The 14,907-nt window shown below is 35.1% G+C and overlaps 2 protein-coding genes across 2 annotated transcripts in view; both read right to left on the bottom strand.

Moving 5' to 3' along the window:
• Positions 1 to 6,798, bottom strand: part of LOC309653026 (uncharacterized protein) — a 264,232-nt gene extending 257,434 nt beyond the window's left edge. Inside the window, exon 1 of the mRNA XM_082447371.1 lies at positions 6,754 to 6,798. The gene's annotated coding sequence lies outside the window, so the exon portion shown is untranslated. The remainder of the gene's footprint in view (positions 1 to 6,753) is intronic.
• The window catches only part of LOC309653068 (uncharacterized protein), a 377,540-nt gene that overhangs the window by 290,452 nt on the left and 72,181 nt on the right, over positions 1 to 14,907 (bottom strand). The gene's annotated exons all lie outside the window — the stretch shown is intronic.

The raw sequence follows: 14,907 nt of genomic DNA, 5'->3' as shown, positions 1-14,907 counted from the left end.
TATAAAGCAGCGAAAATGAAGGCACTTTAGTCACATAAAATAAAATGAATGGATCTTAGAATAATAATATTGTGAGGATAAAGCAAGTACCAGAAAGCTACACACATTTTAGTACCTTTTTAAAAATTGCTACAGCATAATCAAAGCTAAACATTATATTATTTAGCTATACATACTTATATGATAAAACTGTTAATTTTTTTAAATCACTGAATCATTATTTTTTTTTTTGGCTGCACTGCACGCCTTGTGGGATCTCAGTTTCCCGACCAAGGATTGAACCCAAGCCATGGCAGTGAAAGCTTGGAATCCTAACCACTAGGCAGCCAGGGAACTCCTTAAAATTATTTTTAAAAAGACAGAAATATTCAGTTAGGGGAGAGGCATGTGGGATGAAATAGGGGAGATTTGGGGGTTTATGGGTATTCATTAGTTTATTAATTATAAACCTACTTTTAAAATCTAAAGTAAAATTTAAAGAAAGTATATTCCATATGTTAAAATATTTAAGCAAAAATTTGCAAAGAAAATGGTATAATGAAATCCCATTTTTGCTTTTAAAAATCACAATATGATATCTTATGTGTGTTTATATTATTTTTAATTAGTATAGGAAGAAAAAGCTTCAAGAAAAACACCAAACAGTTAATAATAATTACTTCTGGGGGAGGGTGTGATTTTCTTGGAGGAACAGAGGCATTGGGGACTTTCATATTTTACACCTCTGTACTATATGAATTTTAAATTATAAAATCTTTAGAAATGAAATATGAAGATGTGAGGTAGATATTTATAAGTAACATTTTTCTTGCTACTAAATAATAATGTCATTTTAAAACCCCTTTAAAAGTCATGATTAAGCTAAAGGATTTCTTGCCAGTACATACCATGCACCCCTACACACACCACAGCTCAAAATATAAATGCATACGAATATAAAGAAGTATACTCTAAAATCCAGCTTGCAATGTAAGAAATTCATGTTATGGAAGCACCAAATGACCAATGAAAATCAAAGGCCAAATTTCACAATGCCTCCTGCATTACTACTAAAAATCTATTCTTATTAAATGTAAGGCATCAGTGAAACCATGGCTTTGTATTTCATATCTATGAACACAATGAAACAATGAAAGAATCACAATCCTCACATAAGAAATACAATTCAAAACACTTTATTCATAAAATTCTGGGGGGGCGAGACCTTCAAGATGGCAGAGGAGTAAGACGTGGAGATCACCTTCCTCCCCACAAATACATGCGAAATATATCTACATGTGGAACAACTCCTACAGAACACCTACTGAATGCTGGCAGAAGACCTCAGACTTCCCAAAAGGCAAGAAACTCCCCACGTACCTGGGTAAGGCAAAAGAAAACAGAAAAAAAAACAGAGACAATAGAATAAGGAGGGGACCAGCACCTCTGGGAGGGAACTGTGAAGGAGGAAAAGTTTCCACACACTAGGAAGCCCCTTCACTGGCTGAGACAGGGCGAAGGGTGGGGGGAAGTTTTGGAGCCAAAGAGAGCACAGCAACAGGGGTGAAGAGGGCAAAGAAGAGAGATTGCCGCACAGAGGATCGGTGCCAACCAGCATTCACCAGCCTGAGAGGCTTGTCTGCTCACCCACTGGGGGAGGTGGGGGCTGGGAGCTGAGGCTCTGGCTTCGGAGTTCAGATCCCAGGGAGAGGACTGGGGCTGGCTGTGTGAGCACAGCCTGAAGGGTGCTAGTGCACCACAGCTAGTCAGGAGGGAGCCCTGGAAAAAATCTGGAACTGCCTAAGAGGCAAGAGACCATTGCTCTGGGGTGCGTGAGGATAGGTGATTCAGAGCACTGCCTAAACGAGCTCCAGAGACAGGCACCAGCCACGCCTATCAGTGCAGACACCAGAGATGGGCATGAAATGCTAAGGCTACCACTGCAGCCACCAAGAAGCCTGTGTGTAAGGACAGGTCACTATTCACACTTCCCCTCCCAGGAGCCTGTGCAGCCCACCACTGCCAGGGTCCCGGGATCCAGGGACAACTTCCCCAGGAGAACACACAGTGCACCTCAGGCAGTTGCAACATCACACCAGGTTCTGTGCTGCAGGCTCGCCCCTCATTCCATACCCCTCCTTGGCCCCGGCCGAGTGAGTCAGAGCACACTAATCAGCTGCTCCTTTAACCCTGTCCTGTCTGAGCAAAGAACAGATGCCCTCAGGCGACCTACATGTAGAGGAAGGGCCAATCCACAGCTGAACCCCAGGAGCTGTGAAAACAAAGAAGAAAAAGGGAAATTTCTCCCAGCAGCCTCAGGAGCAGCAGATTAATTCTGCACAATCAACTTGATATACCCTGCATCTGTGGAATACATGAATCAACATCAAATCATCACAAAATTTAGGTGGTGGACTTTGTGTGATTTTGTCTGTACAGATTTGATTTTACCATTTGTCCTAGGGTTCTGTCTGTCGGTTTTTTGTTTTCTTTTTGTTTTTTAGTATACTTTTTTAGTGCTTGTTATCATTGGTGGATTTGTTTTTTGGTTTGGATGCTCTCTTCTTTCTTCCTTTCTTTTTTTAAATTATTTTTAAATTCTTTTAATTTTTAATAGTTTTTTAAAGCTTTTTATCTTAATAACTTAAATTGATTTTCTTTTTTTCTTTCTTTCTTTTTTTTTTTCCTACCTTTTCTTCTGAGCTGTGTGGCTGACAGGATCTTGGTGCTCCGGCTGGGTGTCAGGCCTGTGCCTCTGAGGTGGGAGAGCCTAATTCAGGACATTGGTCAACAAGAGACCTCCCGGCTCCATGTAATATCAAACAGTGTAAGCTCTCCCAGAGATATCCATCTCAGCACTAAGACCCAGCTCCACTCAACAACCACCAAGCTACAGTGCTGGACACCTTACACCAAACAACTACCAAGACAGGAACACAATCACAACTGCTAGCAGAGACACTGCCTAAAATCATAATAAGGTCACAGACACCCCAAAACACACCACCGGATGCAGTCCTGCCCACCAGAAAATAAGATCCAGCCTCATCCACTAGAACATAGGCACCAGTCGCCTTCACCAGGAAGCCTATACAACCAACTGAACCAACCTTAGCCACTGGGGGCAGACACCAAAAACAACAGGAACTACGAACCTGCAGCCTGCAAAAAGGAGAACCCAAATCCAGTAAGTTAAGCAAACTGAGAAGACAAAAAAAGACACAGGAGATGAAGTAGCAAAATAAAAACCCACCAGACCAAACCAATGAAGAGGAAATAGGCAGTCTACCTGAAAAAATAATTCAGAGTAATGATAGCAAAGATGATCAAAATCTTTGAAAGAGAATGGAGAAAATAAAAGAAACATTTAACAAGGACACAGAAGAACTAAAGAGCAAACAAACAATGACAAAAAACACAATAAATGAAATTAAAAATCCTCTACAAGGAATAAATAGCAGAATAACTGAGGCAGAAGAACGGATCGTTGACCTGGAAGATAAAATAGTGGAAACAACTACCACAGAGCAGAAAAAAGAAAAAAGAATGAAAAGAATTGAGGACAGTCTCAGAGACCTCCGGGAAAATATTAAACTGAACAACATTCAAATTATATGCGTCCCAGAAGAAGAAGAGAAAAAGAAAGGGACTGAGAAAATATTTGAAGAGATTATAGTTGAAATATTACTTAATATGGGAAAGGAAATAGTCAATAAGGTCCAGGAAGCACAGAGAGCCCCATACAAGATAAATCCAAGGAGAAACACGCCAAGACACATATTAAGCAAACTATCAAAACTTAAATACAAAGAAAAAATATTAAAAGCAGCAAGGGAACAACAACAAATAACATACAAGGGAATCTCCATAAGGTTAACAGCTGATCTTTCAGAATAAACTCTGCAAGCTAGAAGGGAGTGGCAAGACATATTTAAAGTGATGAAAGGGAAAAACCTACAACCCCAAGATTACTCTACCCAGCAAGGATCTCATTCCGATTTGATGGAGAAATGAAAACCTTTACAGACAAGCAAAAGCTAAGAAAACTCAGCACTACCAAACCAGCCCTACAACAAATGCTAAAGGAACGTCTCTAGGCAGGAAACATATAAGAGAAGGAAAAGACCTACAATAACAAGTCCAAAACAATACAGAAAATGGTAATAGGAACATACATATTGATAACTACCTTAAATGTAAATGGATTAAATGCTCCAACCAAAAGACATAGACTGGTGAACAGATATAAAAACAAGACCCATATATATGCTGTCTACAAGAGACCCACTTCAGACCTAGGAACCCATACAGACTTTCTTTATTGGACACTCCATCCAAGAACAAAAGAATACACTGTCTTCTCAAGTGCTCATGGAACATTCTCTAGGATAGATCATATCTTGGGTCACTACTCAAGCCTTGGTAAGTTTAAGATAACTGAAATCGTATCAAGTATCTTTCCTGACCACAACGTTATGGGATTAGATATCAATTACAGGAAAAAATCTGAAAAAAATACAAGCACATGGAGGCTAAACAATACACTAATAAATAACCAAGAGATCACTGAAGAAATCAAGGAGGAAATAAAAAAAAATACCTAGAAACAAATGACAATGAAAACACGATGACCCAAAACTTATGGGATGCAGCAAAAGCAGTTCTGAGATGGAAGTTTATAGCAAAACAATCCTAACTCAATAAACCAGAAACGTATCAAATACACAACCTAACTTTACACCTAAAGCAATTAGAGAAAGAAGAACAAAAAAACAACCCAAAGTTAGCAGAAGGAAAGGAATTAATAAAGATCAGATTAGAAGTAAATGAAAAAGACATTAGAGAAACAATAGCAAAGATAAATGAAACTAAAAGCTGGTTCTTTGAGAACATACAAAAAATTGATAAACCATTAGAGAGACTCATCAAGAAAAAAAGGGAAAAGACTCAAATTAATAAAATTAGAAATGGAAGAGGAGAAGTAACAACTGACACTGCAGAAATACAAAGGATCATGAGACATTACTACAACCAAATATATGCCAATAAAATGGACAACCTGGAAGAAATGGACAAATTCTTAGAAAAGCACAACCTTCTGAGACTGAGCCAGGGAGAAATAGAAAATAGAAACAGACCAATCACAAGCACTGAAATTGAAACTGTGATTAAAAATCTTCCAACAAACAAAAGCTCAGGACCAGAAGGCTTCACAGGCGAATTCTATCAAACATTTAGAGAAGACCTAATACAGATCCATCTCAAAATCTTCCAAAATATAGCAGTGGGAGGAAAATTCCCAAACTCATTCTATGAGGCCACCATCACCCTGATACCAAAACCAGACAAAGATGTCACAAAGAAAGAAAACTACAGGCTAATATCACTGATGAACATAGATGCAAAAGTCCTCAACATGATACTAGCAAACAGAATCCAACAGCTCTTTAAAAGGATCATACACTATGATCAAGTGGGGTTTATCCCAGGAATGCAAGGATTCTTCAGTATATGAAAATCAATCAATGTGATAAACCATATTGAAAAATTGATGGAGAAAAATCATATGATCATCTCAATAGATGCAGAAAAAGCTTTCGACAAAATTCAACACCCATTTATGATAAAAACCCTCCAGAAAGTAGGCATAGAGGGAACTTACCTCAACATAACGAAGGCCATATATGACAAACACACAGCCAACATCGTTCTAAATGGTGAATGACTGAAAGCATTTCCTCTAAGACCAGGAACAAGACAAGGCTGTCCACTCTCACCACTATTATTCAACACAGTTTTGGAAGTTTTAGCCACAGCAACCAGAGATGATAAAGAAATAAAAGGAATCCAAATTGGAAAAGAAGAAATAAAGCCGTCACTGTTTGCAGATGACATGACACTATAGATAGAGAGTCTTAAAGATGCTACCAGAAAACTACTAGAGCTAATCAATGAATTTGGTAAAGTATCAGGATACAAAGTTAATGCACGGAAATCCTCTGTATTTCTGTACAATAACAATGAAAAATCTGAAGGAGAAATTAAGGAAACACTCCCATTTACAATTGCAACAAAAAGAATAAGATACCTAGGAATACACCTATTAAGGAGACAAAAGACCTGTATGCAGAAAATTATAAGAGAGTGATGAAAGAAATTAAAGATGATACAAACAGATGGAGAGATATACCATGTTCCTGGATTGGAAGAATCAACATTGTGAAAATGACTATACTACCTAAAGCAATCTACAGATTCAAGGCAATCCCTATCAAACTACCCATGACATTTTTCACAGAACTAGAACAAAAAGTTCACAATTTGTATGGAAACACAAAAGACCCTGAATACCCAGAGTAACCTTGAGAAAGAAAAATGGAGCTGGAGGAATCAGGCTCCCTGACTTCAGACTATACTACAAAGCTATAGTAATCAAGATAGTATGGTACTGGCACAAAAACAGAAATACAGATCAATGGAACCGGGTAGAAAGCCCAGAGATAAACCCACGCACTTATGGTCAACTTATTTTTGCTAAAGGAGGCAAGAATATACAATGGAGAAAAGACAGCCTCTTCAATAAATGGTGCTGGGAAAACTGGACAGTTACATGTAAAAGAATGAAATTATAATACTCCCTAACACCATACACAAAAATAAACTCAAAATGGATTAAAGACCTAAATTTAAGGCCAGACACTATAAAACTCTTGGAGGAAAACATAGGCAGAACTCTCTATGACTTAAATCACAGCAAGATCCTTTTTGACCCACCTCCTAGAGAAATGGAAATAAAAACAAAAATCAACAAATGGGTCCTAGTGAAACTTAAAAGCTTTTGCACAGCAAAGGAAACCATAAATAAGACAAAAAGACAACCCTCTGAATGGGAGAAAATATTTTCAAATGAATCAACTGACAAAGGAATAATCTCCAAAATTTACAAGCAGCTCATGCAGCTCAATATCAAAAAATCAAACAATCCAATCCAAAAATGGGCAGAAGACCCAAATAGACATTTCTCCAAAGAAGATATACCGATTGCCAACAAATACGTGACAGGATGCTAAACATCACTAATCATTAGAGAAATCAAATCAAAACTACAGTGAGGTTGCACCTTACACTGTTCACCATGGCCATCATCAAAAATTCTGCAAACATTAAATGCTGGAGAGGGTGTGGAAAAAAGGCAACCCTCTTGCACTGTTGGTGGGAATGCAAACTGATACAGCCACTATGGAGAACAGTATGGAGGTTCCTTAAAAAACTAAAAACAGAGCTACCACAGGACCCAGCAAACCCACTACTGGGCATATATCCTGAGAAAACCATAATTCAAAAAGAGTCATGTACCACAATGTTCATTGCAGCACTATTTAAAATAGCCAGGGCATGGAAGCAACCTAAGTGTCCATCGATCAATGAATGGATAAATCACATGTGGCACATATATAGAGTGGAATATTACTCAGCCATAAAAAGAAAAGAAATTGAGTTATTTGTAATGGGGTGGATGGACCTAGAGTCTGTCATACAGAGTGAACTAATCCAGAAAGAGAAAAACAAATACCATATGCTAATGTATATGTATGGAATCTAAAAAAAATTAAAAAATAAAAATGGTTCTGAAGAACCTAGAGGTAGGACAGGAATAAAGACACAGCCATAGAGAATGGACTTGAGGACACGGGGATTGGGAAGGGTAAGCTGGGACGAAGTGAGAGAGTTCCTGGACATATATACACTACCAAATGTAAAATAGATAGCTAGTGGGAAGCAGCCACATAGCACATGGAGATCAGCTTGGTGCTTTTTGACCACCTATAGTGGTGGGATATGGAGAGTGGGAGGGAGATGCAAGAGGGAGGACATATGGGGATATATGTATATGTATAGCGGATTCACTTTATTATAAAGCAGAAACTAACAAAAATAATATTTGGAGACTTGGGGAAATTATATATGTGTTTGAAATTCGAACAGGGGGATTCAGATTTATATTTTGTTACTTTTATTATACCCTTATCACTACCTTTCTAAATGTACCCTTAAAATTAAATTTAAAAGTGCAAAAAAAATAGAATAGAAGAATAATTAAATTAGTTCTATCAATTTCTGTGAGCTGAAGTAAGAACAATGGGTGGACACCCACAGAATAGATGATTTTATATAATTGTAAGAGAGAATTTTCCAACAGTGAGGTCTATAATGAACTTCCCAGGTATATAGGATTCCTAGCTGAAGGTATATGAGCCTAGGCTACATAGATATGTGGTATAAAGAAAAGAGCATGGGTTTTGGTGTTACAATAACCTGAGTCCACATTCCATCTGTGCAACTTGTTAGTTGTGTGACCTTGAACAAGTAACTTAAACTCCATCAGCCTCAGTTTCCTTATCTGTAAAATGTACTTCACATGAAAGGGATTATGAAAATAAAATAAAATAAAATAAATGTTAAGCAATGAACACAGTATTTGGCATATATCTGGCCATCTTTCATATATGAGAATTGATTCATATACTAGAATGGATGGTTGGACCAAAACTAAAGTGTTTTCCAAGTCTAACAATATATGAATTCCATGATATTTTTAATTTTACTTGAAGTATATGAAAAGTAGATCCCAAAGATGACATCTGAGACAATATGTAATCAAGTTATGCTTTTTTACAAAGAACCAAATATTAGTATCAGATATTAGGCACTTAGGAAGTCTTAAAACAGATTATGCCAAAGAGAAAGACAAGGATAAAATTTTCCTTTCTCCTGCATGTCCATCCATCACTGTAATGTCAGTACGATTTTTGATGAAGAAGCATGTCTCAGAGAGAAGACATTGCTATAATTATTATGCCTGAGCATTGTGGCCCAAAATATCCTTTAGATTTTAAGTGTTTTTTATTAGTCTCCAAAAGCTGACATGTTTTAATATCATGTGCTTTATTCAAGTCTATGAACATCTGTATTTCACATAAATACTTTACTTTCAGGTCCCATAGGGAGCAGTGAGAGAGAAAAACAGAGCAAGAGAAAATAAAAATGGTTAGCAAGAGAAAATCTGAATGATAACAGAAAATATAACGGAAGAGGAGAGCAAGGTAAATGCTTATAGAAAACAGGGTGAAAAATAAAGAAAACATTAGGTAACATATTGCATGTTTATTAAAATATTATCAAAAACATTTAAATCTATTTCTCTACATTTAAGAAGTAATATCTATTATAAATCTCAAAATTTCTTTCATCTGTGCAAAATATTGTTCCTACAGACTTTCAGTCTGAGCTGATAATGAGAAAGATGTAATTATGCTTTATGGCAGATACAGAATACTGAGCCATTTCATTTTCAACAATATCTTTGGTGACTACTAGTTTGTTACTGAAGTTGAATTCAGTTTATACTCAACTAAAAAAAAAAAAATGCTTCAAGAGCAAAGTCTCTTGTCTCTAGGAAAAAAGTGTCAAGTAGCCTGTTTTCCTCCTCTTCTTCTCTAGTTTTCCCCTCTATGGACTCAATGTCCTCATGCTTTATTTCGACTTGACTTCACCAAAAACCCGTTTTTCAGAAAGGACACCCAAAACATTCTTGCACTTAAAAGGAAAACGTGAACTTGCTTAACATTGTATATACGACAGGGAATTTTTCATTCTGACAAGGAGCAAGTCGTAAAGCCAAATAAATTACATTCAAACAAACATCAGCAAACTGTAAAAGGAGGTAGTTTTTAAGGCAGAAGGGTCTTTCCTTTGTGCCATATATTATGTTAAAAACGGGAATTACTATTCAATGCTTTCTTTTGGTATGAAACAAGCAACGAACAAAACAAAACACAAAAGCTAAAAAACTACTCTTAAATATTTACAGTTTTATGAGTGAACCTATTAAACTTGCTTCAAATGAATATTAAATTGATCTGGAAAGGAAGAAATATAATTAATTAATTCTAATTGTTTCAGCCATATCTGAAATACTTCAGGCAATCCATAATTCTAGAGACTAGTATCATAGTTTTTTTCTAAATAAAGAACAAACATAGGTACCCAAGGCAGTAGGTGTAGGTGAAAGGTTTCTTTCACTGGGACTTATTGAAGAAAAAATATTTCCCCAACAGTGGAGTTTTCTGAAGGTGAATTTATCTATGCTAATATTTGACATGAATAATTTCATATAACTTTGACTTATTAAGTATATTAAGGCCTGTTCTCTTATAAACACCAAAGAACAGTTATAGTCTCTACCAAAAGAAAACTGCACACAAACAAATTATTTATCAGAGGAATAATATTCCAAATCAGAAATGTGAATAAAGGAACTATGTTTTGTTTTTGTTTCAGAATATGCTGAAAAGATACTGCTTATACTTGCCAATTATAGTTATACCTTTTATAGTTTTTTTCTGTCTCACAATTTAGAATACTATCTTCTATAAGAAATATTTAATTTTTTATTGTTTCATCCAATTTAATTTGTGTAACACAAAATATAAAACAAATATGCTTTAAACATTCACTATATACAGTGTGTGTGTGTCTATACTTTTCTACAGTGTACTAAAGGAAATATAATTATTGGGTACTCTAGTATTAAAAAGACTATAGTATATTTTAAATATTTTATTTTATAAAACAAAATCTTGGGAGGCAACTTACCACATCTATCATATCAGATTCCATTTCATGGCTGAGATCAGACTACAAGAAAAATGAATATAGAAGTTAGTGTATAATTTTTGATATAAAATCTGTTATTTATTTCTTTTTTAAGGGCATGGAATAAGTATTAAATAATAATACTAGTGTGTTTCAAATAATCTATTCATTTCCAAGTTATAAAAAGGCATCCTCCAGAATCTGAGGGACTAGCACCAATCTGAGAGGTCTCTGTCTTGTAACAGATGGATTTTATCCATCTATATTTATTGTGATTGTGATACATTCAGACTTATTCTACCATTTTATTTTATCTTCTATGTGCTATGTTTTTCTCTTGGCTCCTTTCCTTCATTTTCCCTGCACTCTATTAAAACCAATTTTCTTAATTTTCTTTGTTTCCTACTCTACTGGTCAAGACATTACACATTTCATATATTCCTTTAACCTAAAAGCTTTAATATGCATAGCAGACAATCAAAACTTATATCCTCCTTGGATCCATACAATCACCTTAAACACTTGTACTCCAATCTCCTCTCTTCAATTTTTTTTGTTATCATTGTCCAAGATTTTACTTCCCTTTTTTCTTCAGATGACAAAATTAGTTTTTCTTAACTGCCAAAGCTTATATAGATAAATGACATGTTTAATGATTTTCCTGACCACCACAGCTTCATTTTAAGAAATTTATTTATTTTATAACAAATGATATACAAGTGCATGAATATCATAAATATATAGCTTGATGATGTTTTTACATATGTATATACCTGCATAATCACAACACGAGTAAGAATATAGAAACTTTCCAGCACCCCATAAGGTTCTCTTATGTTCCTTCCCAGTCTATACCCCAAGTGGTAACCAATATTCTATCTCAAAATCAATTTTTTGTCTGCTTTGAGCTTCATGTGAGTGAAAACATACAGAACATAGTCTTTTGTCTCAGGCTTTTTTTTCAGTAACCATACTATCTGTAAGAGTCATCCAGGTTGCTGAACACCACTTACTGTCAGTTTTACATGATGTATCTTTTCCATCATTTTAGTTTTAATCTCTGTGTCCTCATATGTAAAGTGTAACTCACAAAAACCATTTAGATCTATTTTTAATACAGTTTTAAAATCTTCATCTTTTAATTGGAAGGTTAAGCTATTTATATTTAAGGTGATTGTTGATATAGTTGCATTTATATCTATAATTGTATAGCATTTGTTTGCCTTTTGTTTCATCTATTCTTTGCTTCTTTTTTCCAATTTCTTGGGGGTTTTTTTTGTATTAAATATTTGCATTATTCCACTTTTCCTCATCTATTAGGTTTTGGTTTATGCTATCTTAGTATTCTTTCCATGGTTACTGTAAAGCAGGTTTTTAAAATGTGGTTTGGGAAAATCTGTGTGTCCCCAAGATCTTTCAGGGGTATTTATAAGGTCAAAATTACTTTCATAATAATATTGAGAGTATTTGCCTTTTTTATTCTCTTTTTCATTCGTATAGAGTGGAGTATTCCAGAGGGTCATGCCATTTGATATCACAATATATTAAATGCTGAAGCAATATGAATATCCAGCTATCTTCTGTTAAACTATAATAAAAGGGATTTGGAAAAATAAAAGATGTAACTATTCTTATTTTTTTGTTTAAAAAAAGAGTTATTTTTATAAAAGTATGCTATTTATTTTACCAAGTTGTAGGTTCATTATTGCAACATTTATATGAATTAATAAATATTTTCACAATTTATCAGTTTGAATTTTTAATATGGTAGCTATCAATAGATTTAAACCACAAAAACAAAGGTTCTTTGGAGTAAAAAATAATTAAGAGTGTAAATTGTTCCTGAGATCAAAAACTTCTATAACTGCTGCTGCACTACAGATTATGTGTCTGATTTATTTCAATCCACATTAAATTAGTAATTTCACCACTTTTTAAAGCCTAGAATTTTACAAAAGGGCTGGAATATTGTTGTCACTTTTTTATTTTTATGAATGTCATACATTTTATGACATTAATATTGCTCTTGTTATAAATGGGCAATATTCATTTATATTTCACCCACAAATTTACCATTTCTGGGATGCTTCATTCCTTTCTTCAGTTTCATACTTCCTTCTGAGATAATTTTCTTTCAGGCAGAAGAACTCCCTTTATTGTAGTGCAGGTCACCTTGACAAATCTTTTTAGCATTTATTTTAGTTAAAACCTCTTAATTTTGCCTTCATTTTTGAAGGATATTTACATATATTCATTTTTGCTTTCAATTATGAAGAATAAAACACATCGACAGGGATTTTCCCCTTTCACTACTTTAAAGATATCACAAAATTATCTTCTGGATAGGGTGACCAACAATACTGGTTTGCCTAGAACTGTTTCAATTTTATCATTGAAAGTCTGGCTTCCTGGAAAATCTCAGTCCAGAAGAAATGGTTTGTTATCCTACTGCTGAGTTCCACTGCTTCTGCTGAAAAGTCAGCTATCACTTTTATTGTGACTCCACTGAAGAATGTTTTGTTTTCTCTGACTGCTATTTTTTCTGTCTTTGATTTTTTTAATAACTGAAATGATTTTACTGTGATGTGTGTAGATGAAGTTTTGTTTGTTTATATCCTTGCTGAACTTCTTTAATGTGTGGATTTATGCATTTCATCACATTTGAAAAAATATTCTTGGCCATTATTGCTTTAAATATTGCTCCTGTCCCATTCTCTCTATCTTTTCCTTTTGGATTACTAATTCTATATATGTTGGAACATTTAAGTAAGTCATACATGCTCTGTTCTCATTTTTCCATTCTTTTTTTCTCCCAGTGCTTTAGTTTGGATATTTGCAAATGACTTATCTTCAAATGCACATATACTGCCTGCAGTTGAACCCATCTATCCAAATAGTTCTTAATTTCAGATATTATATTTTGTGGTTCTAGAGTGTACAATTATTTTTATACATGTTAATTACTTTTTGAATTATCCATCTTTTCATCCATTTTATCATTGTTTTCCCTCTATTTTATTTATATATTCATCATCTAGGGCCACAATAACACATTCTATAGACTGGGTGGCTCAAAAAACAAGCATTTATTTTTCATAGTTCTGGAGGCTGGGAAGTTTAAGATCAAGGTACTAACTGACTTCATTCCTGGTAAGGGCCCTCTTCCTAGTGTGACAATGGCATTTTCTTTTTGTATCGTCACATGGAAGACAGAGAGAGAGTGAGTGAGAGAGCACTTTGGTCTCTTCACCCCCGTAAAATGGCACAAATCCTATCATGGGGCCTCCACTCTCATGAACTCATGTAAACCAAATTACTTCCCAAAGATCTCATCTCCAAACACCACCATATTAGGGGTTAGGGCTTCAAGATATGGATTTTGGGGGACACAAAAATTCAGTCCATGGTACTTTAACAAATAATAATCACAATTATTTTGAAACTCTTCTCTGCTAACACCAATATCTGGATAATTTCTGGTGTACTGCTACTAACTATTGTTTTACTTGCTTATTAATAATTTTCTCTTTGCAAATCTAGTAATTTGTATTATATTTTAGATATTGTGGATAATACACTGCAGAGGCTCTGGATTATGCTATTTTCCTCTAAAGTATATTAAATAATATCGTGGCAGACAGTTAAATTGAATCACCTTGATCCTGCTGAGACTTGGTTTTAGACTTTATTAAGATAGTTCTTCTGGAGCATGGTCTTTAACCATAGGATAAGGCCTTTCTGAGGTCTCAACTGAAGGCTCTGAGTGTTCAAACACATCTTTTCACCCTGGTTTTGTCTAAACTCAAACCTCCATATCCCAAGAACTGTGCAGCCTCTGAAATATTTACCTAGCATTCTAGCTTCCCCACAGTTATTTTCTGATACACCTACCAGAGTCTTACTCTGAAAATGCAATGCCTAGAAATAGGTTAAATAACCAATGGAAATTTTATTCAGATATTTATAACTCTTTCTCTGTGGTTTTCTCCTCTCTGGGAATCATCCCTTCCCTAGGGCCCAACTACCATGGTGGCCCCGGATCATCTTCCCAGTGGGGCTGCTATTTTATCCTTGTGATCTGTTTCTCCACACTGGTTTTGAAAACCACCCTTGGGGGGAAACCCAGGCTAATTTTTGGACTCACTCCACATATTTTCTTTCTCTCAATGTTTTAACCTTGCTTGTTTTCCAATGCTTACAAAACAGTTATTTTATACATTGTATCCAGGTTTTATAGTTTTTTTATGGCAGAAGGATAATTCTGATACTGGC

Source organism: Balaenoptera physalus (assembly GCF_965194825.1).
Source record: "Balaenoptera physalus genome assembly, chromosome: X".
Classification (NCBI taxonomy): domain Eukaryota; kingdom Metazoa; phylum Chordata; class Mammalia; order Artiodactyla; family Balaenopteridae; genus Balaenoptera; species Balaenoptera physalus.
The sequence above is the reverse complement of the archived record's forward strand: the minus strand, read 5'-3'. Positions and strand labels throughout refer to the sequence as shown.